Consider the following 20,864-nt stretch of genomic DNA (forward strand, 5'->3'; position numbering starts at 1 on the left):
TTCTGTCTTTTCTTCTTTCCTTCTTTCTTTCCTCCACTACACCAGCAGGTAGCAGCACCTGGGGTTGCCGACGCAGTCAAATGGCAGCACTTGCCGCACAGGGATTTCCTGCAGCAACACAGAGTGCAGTAAAAGCGTCGCCCAGCACACAGGTTATTCCGCCGCCTCAAACACGGGCAAAGTGTTTGCCCTAAACCTGAATCCACTGCATTGCTGGACATCACATCATCCACGTGTCAGTCCGTCCCATATATCTGGAGCACAGCCACAATGCAGCTGTTGTCTGGACGGAATGTCCCAGTGAATCCGGCATGGCTGCACTTTTTATTTATGACGCGACCACGCGGCAGACACAGAAACCGGCTGCATTGGAACATGTGCACCTGCGGTGATCGTAACGGCATCAGGTGTTTCGCTAAAGAGGAGACAAGGCAACGTGTCGGCATTCTCAAACTGCCGACAGAATGATTAAGACAAATTCTATATACGCATAGTACAGAAAAAATATCCAGAGTCTGAAATCCCAACAGCCGCCATCCCAAACGTATGTATGCCGGGGAGGGTCAGGCTGCGGCGGGGAGGGTTAGGCTTCAAGAAGAGAGGCTAAGGGTTTGGCTGCGGTAAAAGGTTAGCGTTAGGAGGGTGTAACATACTTACCCGCCCAGGTGATGGAATTCGGTCATGTGACCACTGTCATTCTAAACGTCGGTCTCCCGTACCCAAATCGTATAACGGTATCACACACTATGGAGTCTATGTGCTAAGCCTTGGAGAAAGATAAAGTATCAACCAACCCGCTCCTTACACTTCTTTGTCAAACATAACCTGTAACATGGCAGTTAGGAGCTGATTGGCTGCTCCTTTATCTCTCTCCACTGTATCTCTCTCTCCAGTACATAGACCCTCTGTCGACTCCACAGCAATGGATGATTGCGGACATAGAAATGGTTCTGTTTCACCAATGTACTGTACTGAGTCCGCATGCTACCTCCTCTCTGAAACAGAAGTACAGCTCCCCACTTCTGCGTGGAACCACAAGTCTCAGCCAGCCTTCTTGGTAGTCTCTGAGTCACGCTGCTCGTTGGCGTCTCTCATCGGCTACCACCGTTCCCCTCCAGCTGCTCTTTTACTTTTAAATCAACTTTATGCGAAATGACGCTGCGCGCTTCTATGCCCTTTTTTAAAAATGGCCTAATCGGAGTAGGATCTGACAGGCCACAAAATGGCTGCCATCAGAATGCCCTGGAAAGTGATGGCTTCAGGAAGTAGCATATTACGTGTTGGTGGGACGGGTCTGTAAGTCATACCTCACAACGTCAGGGAATCACGGTGCAGCCATCTTCTCTGGGCCTCAATGCCTTGTGTGGGCCCACGTCTGCAAGGTTACAGCAGCAGCAGCAGCAGCAGCAGCAGCACCTGAAGTGCACAGGAATCTGTCTGCAACACTAATGCTAATTACAGACACTTGCCCGAGTCCTCGGTGTGTTCCTGGCTCCCAGCAACCCCCCCTCCCCAGCCACGGCCTGGACTCTGTGCAAAGCTGCCCACAGTGAGACAGCCTCCAGTCACAAGCAGACCAGCGCTGTCTCGAAGGCACGTAGAAAAGGAGCAAATGTGAGGCTGGTCTCTGCCTACGGCCACACCACCCTGAACACGCCCGATCTCGTCTGATCTCGGAAGCTAAGCAGGGTCAGGCCTGGTTAGTACTTGGATGGGAGACCGCCTGGGAATACCAGGTGCTGTAGGCTTTTGCTTTTCTAGCCTGCAACCAGCAGGAGGCGCTCACGCCAGCTTACTTTTTTTCTTCTTCTTCTTCACTTGATCACATTTTTCTTTCTTTCTGTCTTTTCTTCTTTCCTTCTTTCTTTCCTCCACTACACCAGCAGGTAGCAGCACCTGGGGTTGCCGACGCAGTCAAATGGCAGCACATGCCGCACAGGGATTTCCTGCAGCAACACAGAGTGCAGTAAAAGCGTCGCCCAGCACACAGGTTATTCCGCCGCCTCAAACACGGGCACAGTGTTTGCCCTAAACCTGAATCCACTGCATTGCTGGACATCACATCATCCACGTGTCAGTCCGTCCCATATATCTGGAGCACAGCCACAATGCAGCTGTTGTCTGGACAGAATGTCCCAGTGAATCCGGCATGGCTGCACTTTTTATTTATGACGCGACCACGCGGCAGACACAGAAACCGGCTGCATTGGAACATGTGCACCTGCGGTGATCTTAACGGCATCAGGTGTTTCGCTAAAGAGGAGACAAGGCAACGTGTCGGCATTCTCAAACTGCCGACAGAATGATTAAGACAAATTCTATATACGCATAGTACAGAAAAAATATCCAGAGTCTGAAATCCCGACAGCCGCCATCCCAAACGTATGTATGCCGGGGAGGGTCAGGCTGCGGCGGGGAGGGTTAGGCTTCAAGAAGAGAGGCTAAGGGTTTGGCTGCGGTAAAAGGTTAGCGTTAGGAGGGCGTAACATACTTACCCGCCCAGGTGATGGAATTCGGTCATGTGACCACTGTCATTCTAAACGTCGGTCTCCCGTACCCAAATCGTATAACGGTATCACAAACTATGGAGTCTATGTGCTAAGCCTTGGAGAAAGATAAAGTATCAACCAACCCGCTCCTTACACTTCTTTGTCAAACATAACCTGTAACATGGCAGTTAGGAGCTGATTGGCTGCTACTTTATCTCTCTCCACTGTATCTCTCTCTCCAGTACATAGACCCTCTGTCGACTCCACAGCAATGGATGATTGCGGACATAGAAATGGTTCTGTTTCACCAATGTACTGTACTGAGTCCGCATGCTACCTCCTCTCTGAAACAGAAGTACAGCTCCCCACTTCTGCGTGGAACCACAAGTCTCAGCCAGCCTTCTTGGCAGTCTCTGAGTCACGCTGCTCGTTGGCGTCTCTCATCGGCTACCACCGTTCCCCCTCCAGCTGCTCTTTTACTTTTAAATCAACTTTATGCGAAATGACGCTGCGCGCTTCTATGCCCTTTTTTAAAAATGGCCTAATCGGAGTAGGATCTGACAGGCCACAAAATGGCTGCCATCAGAATGCCCTGGAAAGTGATGGCTTCAGAAAGTAGCATATTACGTGTTGGTGGGACGGGTCTGTAAGTCATACCTCACAACGTCAGGGAATCACGGTGCAGCCATCTTCTCTGGGCCTCAATGCCTTGTGTGGGCCCACGTCTGCAAGGTTACAGCAGCAGCAGCAGCAGCAGCAGCAGCACCTGAAGTGCACAGGAATCTGTCTGCAACACTAATGCTAATTACAGACACTTGCCCGAGTCCTCGGTGTGTTCCTGGCTCCCAGCAACCCCCCCTCCCCAGCCACGGCCTGGACTCTGTGCAAAGCTGCCCACAGTGAGACAGCCTCCAGTCACAAGCAGACCAGCGCTGTCTCGAAGGCACGTAGAAAAGGAGCAAATGTGAGGCTGGTCTCTGCCTACGGCCACACCACCCTGAACACGCCCGATCTCGTCTGATCTCGGAAGCTAAGCAGGGTCAGGCCTGGTTAGTACTTGGATGGGAGACCGCCTGGGAATACCAGGTGCTGTAGGCTTTTGCTTTTCTAGCCTGCAACCAGCAGGAGGCGCTCACGCCAGCTTACTTTTTTTCTTCTTCTTCTTCACTTGATCACATTTTTCTTTCTTTCTGTCTTTTCTTCTTTCCTTCTTTCTTTCCTCCACTACACCAGCAGGTAGCAGCACCTGGGGTTGCCGACGCAGTCAAATGGCAGCACATGCCGCACAGGGATTTCCTGCAGCAACACAGAGTGCAGTAAAAGCGTCGCCCAGCACACAGGTTATTCCGCCGCCTCAAACACGGGCAAAGTGTTTGCCCTAAACCTGAATCCACTGCATTGCTGGACATCACATCATCCACGTGTCAGTCCGTCCCATATATCTGGAGCACAGCCACAATGCAGCTGTTGTCTGGACGGAATGTCCCAGTGAATCCGGCATGGCTGCACTTTTTATTTATGACGCGACCACGCGGCAGACACAGAAACCGGCTGCATTGGAACATGTGCACCTGCGGTGATCGTAACGGCATCAGGTGTTTCGCTAAAGAGGAGACAAGGCAACGTGTCGGCATTCTCAAACTGCCGACAGAATGATTAAGACAAATTCTATATACGCATAGTACAGAAAAAATATCCAGAGTCTGAAATCCCGACAGCTGCCATCCCAAACGTATGTATGCCGGGGAGGGTCAGGCTGCGGCGGGGAGGGTAAGGCTTCAAGAAGAGAGGCTAAGGGTTTGGCTGCGGTAAAAGGTTAGCGTTAGGAGGGCGTAACATACTTACCCGCCCAGGTGATGGAATTCGGTCATGTGACCACTGTCATTCTAAACGTCGGTCTCCCGTACCCAAATCGTATAACGGTATCACAAACTATGGAGTCTATGTGCTAAGCCTTGGAGAAAGATAAAGTATCAACCAACCCGCTCCTTACACTTCTTTGTCAAACATAACCTGTAACATGGCAGTTAGGAGCTGATTGGCTGCTACTTTATCTCTCTCCACTGTATCTCTCTCTCCAGTACATAGACCCTCTGTCGACTCCACAGCAATGGATGATTGCGGACATAGAAATGGTTCTGTTTCACCAATGTACTGTACTGAGTCCGCATGCTACCTCCTCTCTGAAACAGAAGTACAGCTCCCCACTTCTGCGTGGAACCACAAGTCTCAGCCAGCCTTCTTGGCAGTCTCTGAGTCACGCTGCTCGTTGGCGTCTCTCATCGGCTACCACCGTTCCCCCTCCAGCTGCTCTTTTACTTTTAAATCAACTTTATGCGAAATGACGCTGCGCGCTTCTATGCCCTTTTTTTAAAAATGGCCTAATCGGAGTAGGATCTGACAGGCCACAAAATGGCTGCCATCAGAATGCCCTGGAAAGTGATGGCTTCAGAAAGTAGCATATTACGTGTTGGTGGGACGGGTCTGTAAGTCATACCTCACAACGTCAGGGAATCACGGTGCAGCCATCTTCTCTGGGCCTCAATGCCTTGTGTGGGCCCACGTCTGCAAGGTTACAGCAGTCAGCAGCAGCAGCAGCAGCAGCAGCAGCAGCACCTGAAGTGCACAGGAATCTGTCTGCAACACTAATGCTAATTACAGACACTTGCCCGAGTCCTCGGTGTGTTCCTGGCTCCCAGCAACCCCCCCTCCCCAGCCACGGCCTGGACTCTGTGCAAAGCTGCCCACAGTGAGACAGCCTCCAGTCACAAGCAGACCAGCGCTGTCTCGAAGGGCACGAGCAAATGTGAGGCTGGTCTCTGCCTACGGCCACACCACCCTGAACACGCCCGATCTCGTCTGATCTCGGAAGCTAAGCAGGGTCAGGCCTGGTTAGTACTTGGATGGGAGACCGCCTGGGAATACCAGGTGCTGTAGGCTTTTGCTTTTCTAGCCTGCAACCAGCAGGAGGCGCTCACGCCAGCTTACTTTTCTTCTTCACTTGATCACATTTTTCTTTCTTTCTGTCTTTTCTTCTTTCCTTCTTTCTTTCCTCCACTACACCAGCAGGTAGCAGCACCTGGGGTTGCCGACGCAGTCAAATGGCAGCACATGCCGCACAGGGATTTCCTGCAGCAACACAGAGTGCAGTAAAAGCGTCGCCCAGCACACAGGTTATTCCGCCGCCTCAAACACGGGCAAAGTGTTTGCCCTAAACCTGAATCCACTGCATTGCTGGACATCACATCATCCACGTGTCAGTCCGTCCCATATATCTGGAGCACAGCCACAATGCAGCTGTTGTCTGGACGGAATGTCCCAGTGAATCCGGCATGGCTGCACTTTTTATTTATGACGCGACCACGCGGCAGACACAGAAACCGGCTGCATTGGAACATGTGCACCTGCGGTGATCGTAACGGCATCAGGTGTTTCGCTAAAGCGGAGACAAGGCAACGTGTCGGCATTCTCAAACTGCCGACAGAATGATTAAGACAAATTCTATATACGCATAGTACAGAAAAAATATCCAGAGTCTGAAATCCCGACAGCTGCCATCCCAAACGTATGTATGCCGGGGAGGGTCAGGCTGCGGCGGGGAGGGTTAGGCTTCAAGAAGAGAGGCTAAGGGTTTGGCTGCGGTAAAAGGTTAGCGTTAGGAGGGCGTAACATACTTACCCGCCCAGGTGATGGAATTCGGTCATGTGACCACTGTCATTCTAAACGTCGGTCTCCCGTACCCAAATCGTATAACGGTATCACACACTATGGAGTCTATGTGCTAAGCCTTGGAGAAAGATAAAGTATCAACCAACCCGCTCCTTACACTTCTTTGTCAAACATAACCTGTAACATGGCAGTTAGGAGCTGATTGGCTGCTACTTTATCTCTCTCCACTGTATCTCTCTCTCCAGTACATAGACCCTCTGTCGACTCCACAGCAATGGATGATTGCGGACATAGAAATGGTTCTGTTTAACCAATGTACTGTACTGAGTCCGCATGCTACCTCCTCTCTGAAACAGAAGTACAGCTCCCCACTTCTGCGTGGAACCACAAGTCTCAGCCAGCCTTCTTGGCAGTCTCTGAGTCACGCTGCTCGTTGGCGTCTCTCATCGGCTACCACCGTTCCCCCTCCAGCTGCTCTTTTACTTTTAAATCAACTTTATGCGAAATGACGCTGCGCGCTTCTATGCCCTTTTTTAAAAATGGCCTAATCGGAGTAGGATCTGACAGGCCACAAAATGGCTGCCATCAGAATGCCCTGGAAAGTGATGGCTTCAGAAAGTAGCATATTACGTGTTGGTGGGACGGGTCTGTAAGTCATACCTCACAACGTCAGGGAATCACGGTGCAGCCATCTTCTCTGGGCCTCAATGCCTTGTGTGGGCCCACGTCTGCAAGGTTACAGCAGCAGCAGCAGCAGCAGCACCTGAAGTGCACAGGAATCTGTCTGCAACACTAATGCTAATTACAGACACTTGCCCGAGTCCTCGGTGTGTTCCTGGCTCCCAGCAACCCCCCCTCCCCAGCCACGGCCTGGACTCTGTGCAAAGCTGCCCACAGTGAGACAGCCTCCAGTCACAAGCAGACCAGCGCTGTCTCGAAGGCACGTAGAAAAGGAGCAAATGTGAGGCTGGTCTCTGCCTACGGCCACACCACCCTGAACACGCCTGATCTCGTCTGATCTCGGAAGCTAAGCAGGGTCAGGCCTGGTTAGTACTTGGATGGGAGACCGCCTGGGAATACCAGGTGCTGTAGGCTTTTGCTTTTCTAGCCTGCAACCAGCAGGAGGCGCTCACGCCAGCTTACTTTTTTTCTTCTTCTTCTTCACTTGATCACATTTTTCTTTCTTTCTGTCTTTTCTTCTTTCCTTCTTTCTTTCCTCCACTACACCAGCAGGTAGCAGCACCTGGGGTTGCCGACGCAGTCAAATGGCAGCACATGCCGCACAGGGATTTCCTGCAGCAACACAGAGTGCAGTAAAAGCGTCGCCCAGCACACAGGTTATTCCGCCGCCTCAAACACGGGCAAAGTGTTTGCCCTAAACCTGAATCCACTGCATTGCTGGACATCACATCATCCACGTGTCAGTCCGTCCCATATATCTGGAGCACAGCCACAATGCAGCTGTTGTCTGGACGGAATGTCCCAGTGAATCCGGCATGGCTGCACTTTTTATTTATGACGCGACCACGCGGCAGACACAGAAACCGGCTGCATTGGAACATGTGCACCTGCGGTGATCTTAACGGCATCAGGTGTTTCGCTAAAGAGGAGACAAGGCAACGTGTCGGCATTCTCAAACTGCCGACAGAATGATTAAGACAAATTCTATATACGCATAGTACAGAAAAAATATCCAGAGTCTGAAATCCCGACAGCTGCCATCCCAAACGTATGTATGCCGGGGAGGGTCAGGCTGCGGCGGGGAGGGTTAGGCTTCAAGAAGAGAGGCTAAGGGTTTGGCTGCGGTAAAAGGTTAGCGTTAGGAGGGCGTAACATACTTACCCGCCCAGGTGATGGAATTCGGTCATGTGACCACTGTCATTCTAAACGTCGGTCTCCCGTACCCAAATCGTATAACGGTATCACACACTATGGAGTCTATGTGCTAAGCCTTGGAGAAAGATAAAGTATCAACCAACCCGCTCCTTACACTTCTTTGTCAAACATAACCTGTAACATGGCAGTTAGAAGCTGATTGGCTGCTACTTTATCTCTCTCCACTGTATCTCTCTCTCCAGTACATAGACCCTCTGTCGACTCCACAGCAATGGATGATTGCGGACATAGAAATGGTTCTGTTTCACCAATGTACTGTACTGAGTCCGCATGCTACCTCCTCTCTGAAACAGAAGTACAGCTCCCCACTTCTGCGTGGAACCACAAGTCTCAGCCAGCCTTCTTGGCAGTCTCTGAGTCACGCTGCTCGTTGGCGTCTCTCATCGGCTACCACCGTTCCCCCTCCAGCTGCTCTTTTACTTTTAAATCAACTTTATGCGAAATGACGCTGCGCGCTTCTATGCCCTTTTTTAAAAATGGCCTAATCGGAGTAGGATCTGACAGGCCACAAAATGGCTGCCATCAGAATGCCCTGGAAAGTGATGGCTTCAGAAAGTAGCATATTACGTGTTGGTGGGACGGGTCTGTAAGTCATACCTCACAACGTCAGGGAATCACGGTGCAGCCATCTTCTCTGGGCCTCAATGCCTTGTGTGGGCCCACGTCTGCAAGGTTACAGCAGCAGCAGCAGCAGCAGCACCTGAAGTGCACAGGAATCTGTCTGCAACACTAATGCTAATTACAGACACTTGCCCGAGTCCTTGGTGTGTTCCTGGCTCCCAGCAACCCCCCCTCCCCAGCCACGGCCTGGACTCTGTGCAAAGCTGCCCACAGTGAGACAGCCTCCAGTCACAAGCAGACCAGCGCTGTCTCGAAGGCACGTAGAAAAGGAGCAAATGTGAGGCTGGTCTCTGCCTACGGCCACACCACCCTGAACACGCCCGATCTCGTCTGATCTCGGAAGCTAAGCAGGGTCAGGCCTGGTTAGTACTTGGATGGGAGACCGCCTGGGAATACCAGGTGCTGTAGGCTTTTGCTTTTCTAGCCTGCAACCAGCAGGAGGCGCTCACGCCAGCTTACTTTTTTTCTTCTTCTTCTTCACTTGATCACATTTTTCTTTCTTTCTGTCTTTTCTTCTTTCCTTCTTTCTTTCCTCCACTACACCAGCAGGTAGCAGCACCTGGGGTTGCCGACGCAGTCAAATGGCAGCACATGCCGCACAGGGATTTCCTGCAGCAACACAGAGTGCAGTAAAAGCGTCGCCCAGCACACAGGTTATTCCGCCGCCTCAAACACGGGCAAAGTGTTTGCCCTAAACCTGAATCCACTGCATTGCTGGACATCACATCATCCACGTGTCAGTCCGTCCCATATATCTGGAGCACAGCCACAATGCAGCTGTTGTCTGGACGGAATGTCCCAGTGAATCCGGCATGGCTGCACTTTTTATTTATGACGCGACCACGCGGCAGACACAGAAACCGGCTGCATTGGAACATGTGCACCTGCGGTGATCTTAACGGCATCAGGTGTTTCGCTAAAGAGGAGACAAGGCAACGTGTCGGCATTCTCAAACTGCCGACAGAATGATTAAGACAAATTCTATATACGCATAGTACAGAAAAAATATCCAGAGTCTGAAATCCCGACAGCTGCCATCCCAAACGTATGTATGCCGGGGAGGGTCAGGCTGCGGCGGGGAGGGTTAGGCTTCAAGAAGAGAGGCTAAGGGTTTGGCTGCGGTAAAAGGTTAGCGTTAGGAGGGCGTAACATACTTACCCGCCCAGGTGATGGAATTCGGTCATGTGACCACTGTCATTCTAAACGTCGGTCTCCCGTACCCAAATCGTATAACGGTATCACACACTATGGAGTCTATGTGCTAAGCCTTGGAGAAAGATAAAGTATCAACCAACCCGCTCCTTACACTTCTTTGTCAAACATAACCTGTAACATGGCAGTTAGAAGCTGATTGGCTGCTACTTTATCTCTCTCCACTGTATCTCTCTCTCCAGTACATAGACCCTCTGTCGACTCCACAGCAATGGATGATTGCGGACATAGAAATGGTTCTGTTTCACCAATGTACTGTACTGAGTCCGCATGCTACCTCCTCTCTGAAACAGAAGTACAGCTCCCCACTTCTGCGTGGAACCACAAGTCTCAGCCAGCCTTCTTGGCAGTCTCTGAGTCACGCTGCTCGTTGGCGTCTCTCATCGGCTACCACCGTTCCCCCTCCAGCTGCTCTTTTACTTTTAAATCAACTTTATGCGAAATGACGCTGCGCGCTTCTATGCCCTTTTTTAAAAATGGCCTAATCGGAGTAGGATCTGACAGGCCACAAAATGGCTGCCATCAGAATGCCCTGGAAAGTGATGGCTTCAGAAAGTAGCATATTACGTGTTGGTGGGACGGGTCTGTAAGTCATACCTCACAACGTCAGGGAATCACGGTGCAGCCATCTTCTCTGGGCCTCAATGCCTTGTGTGGGCCCACGTCTGCAAGGTTACAGCAGCAGCAGCAGCAGCAGCAGCAGCACCTGAAGTGCACAGGAATCTGTCTGCAACACTAATGCTAATTACAGACACTTGCCCGAGTCCTCGGTGTGTTCCTGGCTCCCAGCAACCCCCCCTCCCCAGCCACGGCCTGGACTCTGTGCAAAGCTGCCCACAGTGAGACAGCCTCCAGTCACAAGCAGACCAGCGCTGTCTCGAAGGCACGTAGAAAAGGAGCAAATGTGAGGCTGGTCTCTGCCTACGGCCACACCACCCTGAACACGCCCGATCTCGTCTGATCTCGGAAGCTAAGCAGGGTCAGGCCTGGTTAGTACTTGGATGGGAGACCGCCTGGGAATACCAGGTGCTGTAGGCTTTTGCTTTTCTAGCCTGCAACCAGCAGGAGGCGCTCACGCCAGCTTACTTTTTTTCTTCTTCTTCTTCACTTGATCACATTTTTCTTTCTTTCTGTCTTTTCTTCTTTCCTTCTTTCTTTCCTCCACTACACCAGCAGGTAGCAGCACCTGGGGTTGCCGACGCAGTCAAATGGCAGCACATGCCGCACAGGGATTTCCTGCAGCAACACAGAGTGCAGTAAAAGCGTCGCCCAGCACACAGGTTATTCCGCCACCTCAAACACGGGCAAAGTGTTTGCCCTAAACCTGAATCCACTGCATTGCTGGACATCACATCATCCACGTGTCAGTCCGTCCCATATATCTGGAGCACAGCCACAATGCAGCTGTTGTCTGGACGGAATGTCCCAGTGAATCCGGCATGGCTGCACTTTTTATTTATGACGCGACCACGCGGCAGACACAGAAACCGGCTGCATTGGAACATGTGCACCTGCGGTGATCGTAACGGCATCAGGTGTTTCGCTAAAGAGGAGACAAGGCAATGTGTCGGCATTCTCAAACTGCCGACAGAATGATTAAGACAAATTCTATATACGCATAGTACAGAAAAAATATCCAGAGTCTGAAATCCCAACAGCCGCCATCCCAAACGTATGTATGCCGGGGAGGGTCAGGCTGCGGCGGGGAGGGTTAGGCTTCAAGAAGAGAGGCTAAGGGTTTGGCTGCGGTAAAAGGTTAGCGTTAGGAGGGTGTAACATACTTACCCGCCCAGGTGATGGAATTCGGTCATGTGACCACTGTCATTCTAAACGTCGGTCTCCCGTACCCAAATCGTATAACGGTATCACACACTATGGAGTCTATGTGCTAAGCCTTGGAGAAAGATAAAGTATCAACCAACCCGCTCCTTACACTTCTTTGTCAAACATAACCTGTAACATGGCAGTTAGGAGCTGATTGGCTGCTCCTTTATCTCTCTCCACTGTATCTCTCTCTCCAGTACATAGACCCTCTGTCGACTCCACAGCAATGGATGATTGCGGACATAGAAATGGTTCTGTTTCACCAATGTACTGTACTGAGTCCGCATGCTACCTCCTCTCTGAAACAGAAGTACAGCTCCCCACTTCTGCGTGGAACCACAAGTCTCAGCCAGCCTTCTTGGTAGTCTCTGAGTCGCGCTGCTCGTTGGCGTCTCTCATCGGCTACCACCGTTCCCCTCCAGCTGCTCTTTTACTTTTAAATCAACTTTATGCGAAATGACGCTGCGCGCTTCTATGCCCTTTTTTAAAAATGGCCTAATCGGAGTAGGATCTGACAGGCCACAAAATGGCTGCCATCAGAATGCCCTGGAAAGTGATGGCTTCAGGAAGTAGCATATTACGTGTTGGTGGGACGGGTCTGTAAGTCATACCTCACAACGTCAGGGAATCACGGTGCAGCCATCTTCTCTGGGCCTCAATGCCTTGTGTGGGCCCACGTCTGCAAGGTTACAGCAGCAGCAGCAGCAGCAGCAGCACCTGAAGTGCACAGGAATCTGTCTGCAACACTAATGCTAATTACAGACACTTGCCCGAGTCCTCGGTGTGTTCCTGGCTCCCAGCAACCCCCCCTCCCCAGCCACGGCCTGGACTCTGTGCAAAGCTGCCCACAGTGAGACAGCCTCCAGTCACAAGCAGACCAGCGCTGTCTCGAAGGCACGTAGAAAAGGAGCAAATGTGAGGCTGGTCTCTGCCTACGGCCACACCACCCTGAACACGCCCGATCTCGTCTGATCTCGGAAGCTAAGCAGGGTCAGGCCTGGTTAGTACTTGGATGGGAGACCGCCTGGGAATACCAGGTGCTGTAGGCTTTTGCTTTTCTAGCCTGCAACCAGCAGGAGGCGCTCACGCCAGCTTACTTTTTTTCTTCTTCTTCTTCACTTGATCACATTTTTCTTTCTTTCTGTCTTTTCTTCTTTCCTTCTTTCTTTCCTCCACTACACCAGCAGGTAGCAGCACCTGGGGTTGCCGACGCAGTCAAATGGCAGCACATGCCGCACAGGGATTTCCTGCAGCAACACAGAGTGCAGTAAAAGCGTCGCCCAGCACACAGGTTATTCCGCCGCCTCAAACACGGGCACAGTGTTTGCCCTAAACCTGAATCCACTGCATTGCTGGACATCACATCATCCACGTGTCAGTCCGTCCCATATATCTGGAGCACAGCCACAATGCAGCTGTTGTCTGGACAGAATGTCCCAGTGAATCCGGCATGGCTGCACTTTTTATTTATGACGCGACCACGCGGCAGACACAGAAACCGGCTGCATTGGAACATGTGCACCTGCGGTGATCTTAACGGCATCAGGTGTTTCGCTAAAGAGGAGACAAGGCAACGTGTCGGCATTCTCAAACTGCCGACAGAATGATTAAGACAAATTCTATATACGCATAGTACAGAAAAAATATCCAGAGTCTGAAATCCCGACAGCCGCCATCCCAAACGTATGTATGCCGGGGAGGGTCAGGCTGCGGCGGGGAGGGTTAGGCTTCAAGAAGAGAGGCTAAGGGTTTGGCTGCGGTAAAAGGTTAGCGTTAGGAGGGCGTAACATACTTACCCGCCCAGGTGATGGAATTCGGTCATGTGACCACTGTCATTCTAAACGTCGGTCTCCCGTACCCAAATCGTATAACGGTATCACAAACTATGGAGTCTATGTGCTAAGCCTTGGAGAAAGATAAAGTATCAACCAACCCGCTCCTTACACTTCTTTGTCAAACATAACCTGTAACATGGCAGTTAGGAGCTGATTGGCTGCTCCTTTATCTCTCTCCACTGTATCTCTCTCTCCAGTACATAGACCCTCTGTCGACTCCACAGCAATGGATGATTGCGGACATAGAAATGGTTCTGTTTCACCAATGTACTGTACTGAGTCCGCATGCTACCTCCTCTCTGAAACAGAAGTACAGCTCCCCACTTCTGCGTGGAACCACAAGTCTCAGCCAGCCTTCTTGGCAGTCTCTGAGTCACGCTGCTCGTTGGCGTCTCTCATCGGCTACCACCGTTCCCCCTCCAGCTGCTCTTTTACTTTTAAATCAACTTTATGCGAAATGACGCTGCGCGCTTCTATGCCCTTTTTTAAAAATGGCCTAATCGGAGTAGGATCTGACAGGCCACAAAATGGCTGCCATCAGAATGCCCTGGAAAGTGATGGCTTCAGAAAGTAGCATATTACGTGTTGGTGGGACGGGTCTGTAAGTCATACCTCACAACGTCAGGGAATCACGGTGCAGCCATCTTCTCTGGGCCTCAATGCCTTGTGTGGGCCCACGTCTGCAAGGTTACAGCAGCAGCAGCAGCAGCAGCACCTGAAGTGCACAGGAATCTGTCTGCAACACTAATGCTAATTACAGACACTTGCCCGAGTCCTCGGTGTGTTCCTGGCTCCCAGCAACCCCCCCTCCCCAGCCACGGCCTGGACTCTGTGCAAAGCTGCCCACAGTGAGACAGCCTCCAGTCACAAGCAGACCAGCGCTGTCTCGAAGGCACGTAGAAAAGGAGCAAATGTGAGGCTGGTCTCTGCCTACGGCCACACCACCCTGAACACGCCCGATCTCGTCTGATCTCGGAAGCTAAGCAGGGTCAGGCCTGGTTAGTACTTGGATGGGAGACCGCCTGGGAATACCAGGTGCTGTAGGCTTTTGCTTTTCTAGCCTGCAACCAGCAGGAGGCGCTCACGCCAGCTTACTTTTTTTCTTCTTCTTCTTCACTTGATCACATTTTTCTTTCTTTCTGTCTTTTCTTCTTTCCTTCTTTCTTTCCTCCACTACACCAGCAGGTAGCAGCACCTGGGGTTGCCGACGCAGTCAAATGGCAGCACATGCCGCACAGGGATTTCCTGCAGCAACACAGAGTGCAGTAAAAGCGTCGCCCAGCACACAGGTTATTCCGCCGCCTCAAACACGGGCAAAGTGTTTGCCCTAAACCTGAATCCACTGCATTGCTGGACATCACATCATCCACGTGTCAGTCCGTCCCATATATCTGGAGCACAGCCACAATGCAGCTGTTGTCTGGACAGAATGTCCCAGTGAATCCGGCATGGCTGCACTTTTTATTTATGACGCGACCACGCGGCAGACACAGAAACCGGCTGCATTGGAACATGTGCACCTGCGGTGATCTTAACGGCATCAGGTGTTTCGCTAAAGAGGAGACAAGGCAACGTGTCGGCATTCTCAAACTGCCGACAGAATGATTAAGACAAATTCTATATACGCATAGTACAGAAAAAATATCCAGAGTCTGAAATCCCGACAGCCGCCATCCCAAACGTATGTATGCCGGGGAGGGTCAGGCTGCGGCGGGGAGGGTTAGGCTTCAAGAAGAGAGGCTAAGGGTTTGGCTGCGGTAAAAGGTTAGCGTTAGGAGGGCGTAACATACTTACCCGCCCAGGTGATGGAATTCGGTCATGTGACCACTGTCATTCTAAACGTCGGTCTCCCGTACCCAAATCGTATAACGGTATCACAAACTATGGAGTCTATGTGCTAAGCCTTGGAGAAAGATAAAGTATCAACCAACCCGCTCCTTACACTTCTTTGTCAAACATAACCTGTAACATGGCAGTTAGGAGCTGATTGGCTGCTACTTTATCTCTCTCCACTGTATCTCTCTCTCCAGTACATAGACCCTCTGTCGACTCCACAGCAATGGATGATTGCGGACATAGAAATGGTTCTGTTTCACCAATGTACTGTACTGAGTCCGCATGCTACCTCCTCTCTGAAACAGAAGTACAGCTCCCCACTTCTGCGTGGAACCACAAGTCTCAGCCAGCCTTCTTGGCAGTCTCTGAGTCACGCTGCTCGTTGGCGTCTCTCATCGGCTACCACCGTTCCCCCTCCAGCTGCTCTTTTACTTTTAAATCAACTTTATGCGAAATGACGCTGCGCGCTTCTATGCCCTTTTTTAAAAATGGCCTAATCGGAGTAGGATCTGACAGGCCACAAAATGGCTGCCATCAGAATGCCCTGGAAAGTGATGGCTTCAGAAAGTAGCATATTACGTGTTGGTGGGACGGGTCTGTAAGTCATACCTCACAACGTCAGGGAATCACGGTGCAGCCATCTTCTCTGGGCCTCAATGCCTTGTGTGGGCCCACGTCTGCAAGGTTACAGCAGCAGCAGCAGCAGCAGCACCTGAAGTGCACAGGAATCTGTCTGCAACACTAATGCTAATTACAGACACTTGCCCGAGTCCTCGGTGTGTTCCTGGCTCCCAGCAACCCCCCCTCCCCAGCCACGGCCTGGACTCTGTGCAAAGCTGCCCACAGTGAGACAGCCTCCAGTCACAAGCAGACCAGCGCTGTCTCGAAGGCACGTAGAAAAGGAGCAAATGTGAGGCTGGTCTCTGCCTACGGCCACACCACCCTGAACACGCCCGATCTCGTCTGATCTCGGAAGCTAAGCAGGGTCAGGCCTGGTTAGTACTTGGATGGGAGACCGCCTGGGAATACCAGGTGCTGTAGGCTTTTGCTTTTCTAGCCTGCAACCAGCAGGAGGCGCTCACGCCAGCTTACTTTTTTTCTTCTTCTTCTTCACTTGATCACATTTTTCTTTCTTTCTGTCTTTTCTTCTTTCCTTCTTTCTTTCCTCCACTACACCAGCAGGTAGCAGCACCTGGGGTTGCTGACGCAGTCAAATGGCAGCACATGCCGCACAGGGATTTCCTGCAGCAACACAGAGTGCAGTAAAAGCGTCGCCCAGCACACAGGTTATTCCGCCGCCTCAAACACGGGCAAAGTGTTTGCCCTAAACCTGAATCCACTGCATTGCTGGACATCACATCATCCACGTGTCAGTCCGTCCCATATATCTGGAGCACAGCCACAATGCAGCTGTTGTCTGGACGGAATGTCCCAGTGAATCCGGCATGGCTGCACTTTTTATTTATGACGCGACCACGCGGCAGACACAGAAACCGGCTGCATTGGAACATGTGCACCTGCGGTGATCGTAACGGCATCAGGTGTTTCGCTAAAGAGGAGACAAGGCAACGTGTCGGCATTCTCAAACTGCCGACAGAATGATTAAGACAAATTCTATATACGCATAGTACAGAAAAAATATCCAGAGTCTGAAATCCCGACAGCTGCCATCCCAAACGTATGTATGCCGGGGAGGGTCAGGCTGCGGCGGGGAGGGTTAGGCTTCAAGAAGAGAGGCTAAGGGTTTGGCTGCGGTAAAAGGTTAGCGTTAGGAGGGCGTAACATACTTACCCGCCCAGGTGATGGAATTCGGTCATGTGACCACTGTCATTCTAAACGTCGGTCTCCCGTACCCAAATCGTATAACGGTATCACAAACTATGGAGTCTATGTGCTAAGCCTTGGAGAAAGATAAAGTATCAACCAACCCGCTCCTTACACTTCTTTGTCAAACATAACCTGTAACATGGCAGTTAGGAGCTGATTGGCTGCTACTTTATCTCTCTCCACTGTATCTCTCTCTCCAGTACATAGACCCTCTGTCGACTCCACAGCAATGGATGATTGCGGACATAGAAATGGTTCTGTTTCACCAATGTACTGTACTGAGTCCGCAAGCTACCTCCTCTCTGAAACAGAAGTACAGCTCCCCACTTCTGCGTGGAACCACAAGTCTCAGCCAGCCTTCTTGGCAGTCTCTGAGTCACGCTGCTCGTTGGCGTCTCTCATCGGCTACCACCGTTCCCCCTCCAGCTGCTCTTTTACTTTTAAATCAACTTTATGCGAAATGACGCTGCGCGCTTCTATGCCCTTTTTTAAAAATGGCCTAATCGGAGTAGGATCTGACAGGCCACAAAATGGCTGCCATCAGAATGCCCTGGAAAGTGATGGCTTCAGAAAGTAGCATATTACGTGTTGGTGGGACGGGTCTGTAAGTCATACCTCACAACGTCAGGGAATCACGGTGCAGCCATCTTCTCTGGGCCTCAATGCCTTGTGTGGGCCCACGTCTGCAAGGTTACAGCAGCAGCAGCAGCAGCAGCAGCAGCACCTGAAGTGCACAGGAATCTGTCTGCAACACTAATGCTAATTACAGACACTTGCCCGAGTCCTCGGTGTGTTCCTGGCTCCCAGCAACCCCCCCTCCCCAGCCACGGCCTGGACTCTGTGCAAAGCTGCCCACAGTGAGACAGCCTCCAGTCACAAGCAGACCAGCGCTGTCTCGAAGGCACGTAGAAAAGGAGCAAATGTGAGGCTGGTCTCTGCCTACGGCCACACCACCCTGAACACGCCCGATCTCGTCTGATCTCGGAAGCTAAGCAGGGTCAGGCCTGGTTAGTACTTGGATGGGAGACCGCCTGGGAATACCAGGTGCTGTAGGCTTTTGCTTTTCTAGCCTGCAACCAGCAGGAGGCGCTCACGCCAGCTTACTTTTTTTCTTCTTCTTCTTCACTTGATCACATTTTTCTTTCTTTCTGTCTTTTCTTCTTTCCTTCTTTCTTTCCTCCACTACACCAGCAGGTAGCAGCACCTGGGGTTGCCGACGCAGTCAAATGGCAGCACTTGCCGCACAGGGATTTCCTGCAGCAACACAGAGTGCAGTAAAAGCGTCGCCCAGCACACAGGTTATTCCGCCGCCTCAAACACGGGCAAAGTGTTTGCCCTAAACCTGAATCCACTGCATTGCTGGACATCACATCATCCACGTGTCAGTCCGTCCCATATATCTGGAGCACAGCCACAATGCAGCTGTTGTCTGGACGGAATGTCCCAGTGAATCCGGCATGGCTGCACTTTTTATTTATGACGCGACCACGCGGCAGACACAGAAACCGGCTGCATTGGAACATGTGCACCTGCGGTGATCGTAACGGCATCAGGTGTTTCGCTAAAGAGGAGACAAGGCAACGTGTCGGCATTCTCAAACTGCCGACAGAATGATTAAGACAAATTCTATATACGCATAGTACAGAAAAAATATCCAGAGTCTGAAATCCCAACAGCCGCCATCCCAAACGTATGTATGCCGGGGAGGGTCAGGCTGCGGCGGGGAGGGTTAGGCTTCAAGAAGAGAGGCTAAGGGTTTGGCTGCGGTAAAAGGTTAGCGTTAGGAGGGTGTAACATACTTACCCGCCCAGGTGATGGAATTCGGTCATGTGACCACTGTCATTCTAAACGTCGGTCTCCCGTACCCAAATCGTATAACGGTATCACACACTATGGAGTCTATGTGCTAAGCCTTGGAGAAAGATAAAGTATCAACCAACCCGCTCCTTACACTTCTTTGTCAAACATAACCTGTAACATGGCAGTTAGGAGCTGATTGGCTGCTCCTTTATCTCTCTCCACTGTATCTCTCTCTCCAGTACATAGACCCTCTGTCGACTCCACAGCAATGGATGATTGCGGACATAGAAATGGTTCTGTTTCACCAATGTACTGTACTGAGTCCGCATGCTACCTCCTCTCTGAAACAGAAGTACAGCTCCCCACTTCTGCGTGGAACCACAAGTCTCAGCCAGCCTTCTTGGTAGTCTCTGAGTCACGCTGCTCGTTGGCGTCTCTCATCGGCTACCACCGTTCCCCTCCAGCTGCTCTTTTACTTTTAAATCAACTTTATGCGAAATGACGCTGCGCGCTTCTATGCCCTTTTTTAAAAATGGCCTAATCGGAGTAGGATCTGACAGGCCACAAAATGGCTGCCATCAGAATGCCCTGGAAAGTGATGGCTTCAGGAAGTAGCATATTACGTGTTGGTGGGACGGGTCTGTAAGTCATACCTCACAACGTCAGGGAATCACGGTGCAGCCATCTTCTCTGGGCCTCAATGCCTTGTGTGGGCCCACGTCTGCAAGGTTACAGCAGCAGCAGCAGCAGCAGCAGCAGCACCTGAAGTGCACAGGAATCTGTCTGCAACACTAATGCTAATTACAGACACTTGCCCGAGTCCTCGGTGTGTTCCTGGCTCCCAGCAACCCCCCCTCCCCAGCCACGGCCTGGACTCTGTGCAAAGCTGCCCACAGTGAGACAGCCTCCAGTCACAAGCAGACCAGCGCTGTCTCGAAGGCACGTAGAAAAGGAGCAAATGTGAGGCTGGTCTCTGCCTACGGCCACACCACCCTGAACACGCCCGATCTCGTCTGATCTCGGAAGCTAAGCAGGGTCAGGCCTGGTTAGTACTTGGATGGGAGACCGCCTGGGAATACCAGGTGCTGTAGGCTTTTGCTTTTCTAGCCTGCAACCAGCAGGAGGCGCTCACGCCAGCTTACTTTTTTTCTTCTTCTTCTTCACTTGATCACATTTTTCTTTCTTTCTGTCTTTTCTTCTTTCCTTCTTTCTTTCCTCCACTACACCAGCAGGTAGCAGCACCTGGGGTTGCCGACGCAGTCAAATGGCAGCACATGCCGCACAGGGATTTCCTGCAGCAACACAGAGTGCAGTAAAAGCGTCGCCCAGCACACAGGTTATTCCGCCGCCTCAAACACGGGCACAGTGTTTGCCCTAAACCTGAATCCACTGCATTGCTGGACATCACATCATCCACGTGTCAGTCCGTCCCATATATCTGGAGCACAGCCACAATGCAGCTGTTGTCTGGACAGAATGTCCCAGTGAATCCGGCATGGCTGCACTTTTTATTTATGACGCGACCACGCGGCAGACACAGAAACCGGCTGCATTGGAACATGTGCACCTGCGGTGATCTTAACGGCATCAGGTGTTTCGCTAAAGAGGAGACAAGGCAACGTGTCGGCATTCTCAAACTGCCGACAGAATGATTAAGACAAATTCTATATACGCATAGTACAGAAAAAATATCCAGAGTCTGAAATCCCGACAGCCGCCATCCCAAACGTATGTATGCCGGGGAGGGTCAGGCTGCGGCGGGGAGGGTTAGGCTTCAAGAAGAGAGGCTAAGGGTTTGGCTGCGGTAAAAGGTTAGCGTTAGGAGGGCGTAACATACTTACCCGCCCAGGTGATG

General features: G+C 51.4%; 11 non-coding genes across 11 annotated transcripts; all 11 read left to right on the forward strand.

Annotated features, from left to right (window-relative positions):
* The first annotated feature begins 1,629 nt into the window (after positions 1-1,629).
* Positions 1,630-1,748, forward strand: LOC146056433 (5S ribosomal RNA). Its single transcript, XR_014469229.1, has one exon. It is a non-coding gene; the product is annotated as a 5S ribosomal RNA (ribosomal RNA).
* Positions 1,749-3,468: 1,720 nt separating this feature from the next.
* LOC146056434 (5S ribosomal RNA) lies at positions 3,469-3,587 on the forward strand. The gene has a single exon (XR_014469230.1). It is a non-coding gene; the product is annotated as a 5S ribosomal RNA (ribosomal RNA).
* Positions 3,588-5,310: 1,723 nt separating this feature from the next.
* Positions 5,311-5,429, forward strand: LOC146056435 (5S ribosomal RNA). Its single transcript, XR_014469231.1, has one exon. It is a non-coding gene; the product is annotated as a 5S ribosomal RNA (ribosomal RNA).
* Positions 5,430-7,134: 1,705 nt separating this feature from the next.
* LOC146056480 (5S ribosomal RNA) lies at positions 7,135-7,253 on the forward strand. The gene has a single exon (XR_014469272.1). It is a non-coding gene; the product is annotated as a 5S ribosomal RNA (ribosomal RNA).
* A 1,714-nt stretch (positions 7,254-8,967) lies between these two features.
* On the forward strand, positions 8,968-9,086 carry LOC146056436 (5S ribosomal RNA). Its single transcript, XR_014469232.1, has one exon. It is a non-coding gene; the product is annotated as a 5S ribosomal RNA (ribosomal RNA).
* A 1,720-nt stretch (positions 9,087-10,806) lies between these two features.
* LOC146056437 (5S ribosomal RNA) lies at positions 10,807-10,925 on the forward strand. Its single transcript, XR_014469233.1, has one exon. It is a non-coding gene; the product is annotated as a 5S ribosomal RNA (ribosomal RNA).
* Positions 10,926-12,641: 1,716 nt separating this feature from the next.
* On the forward strand, positions 12,642-12,760 carry LOC146056438 (5S ribosomal RNA). The gene has a single exon (XR_014469234.1). It is a non-coding gene; the product is annotated as a 5S ribosomal RNA (ribosomal RNA).
* Positions 12,761-14,474: 1,714 nt separating this feature from the next.
* On the forward strand, positions 14,475-14,593 carry LOC146056441 (5S ribosomal RNA). Its single transcript, XR_014469236.1, has one exon. It is a non-coding gene; the product is annotated as a 5S ribosomal RNA (ribosomal RNA).
* Positions 14,594-16,307: 1,714 nt separating this feature from the next.
* Positions 16,308-16,426, forward strand: LOC146056442 (5S ribosomal RNA). The gene has a single exon (XR_014469237.1). It is a non-coding gene; the product is annotated as a 5S ribosomal RNA (ribosomal RNA).
* A 1,720-nt stretch (positions 16,427-18,146) lies between these two features.
* On the forward strand, positions 18,147-18,265 carry LOC146056443 (5S ribosomal RNA). The gene has a single exon (XR_014469238.1). It is a non-coding gene; the product is annotated as a 5S ribosomal RNA (ribosomal RNA).
* Positions 18,266-19,984: 1,719 nt separating this feature from the next.
* On the forward strand, positions 19,985-20,103 carry LOC146056444 (5S ribosomal RNA). Its single transcript, XR_014469239.1, has one exon. It is a non-coding gene; the product is annotated as a 5S ribosomal RNA (ribosomal RNA).
* Positions 20,104-20,864: the final 761 nt, after the last annotated feature.

This window comes from Crinia signifera, unplaced genomic scaffold (genome assembly GCF_055691185.1).
Source record: "Crinia signifera unplaced genomic scaffold, ASM5569118v1 HAP2_SCAFFOLD_80, whole genome shotgun sequence".
Classification (NCBI taxonomy): domain Eukaryota; kingdom Metazoa; phylum Chordata; class Amphibia; order Anura; family Myobatrachidae; genus Crinia; species Crinia signifera.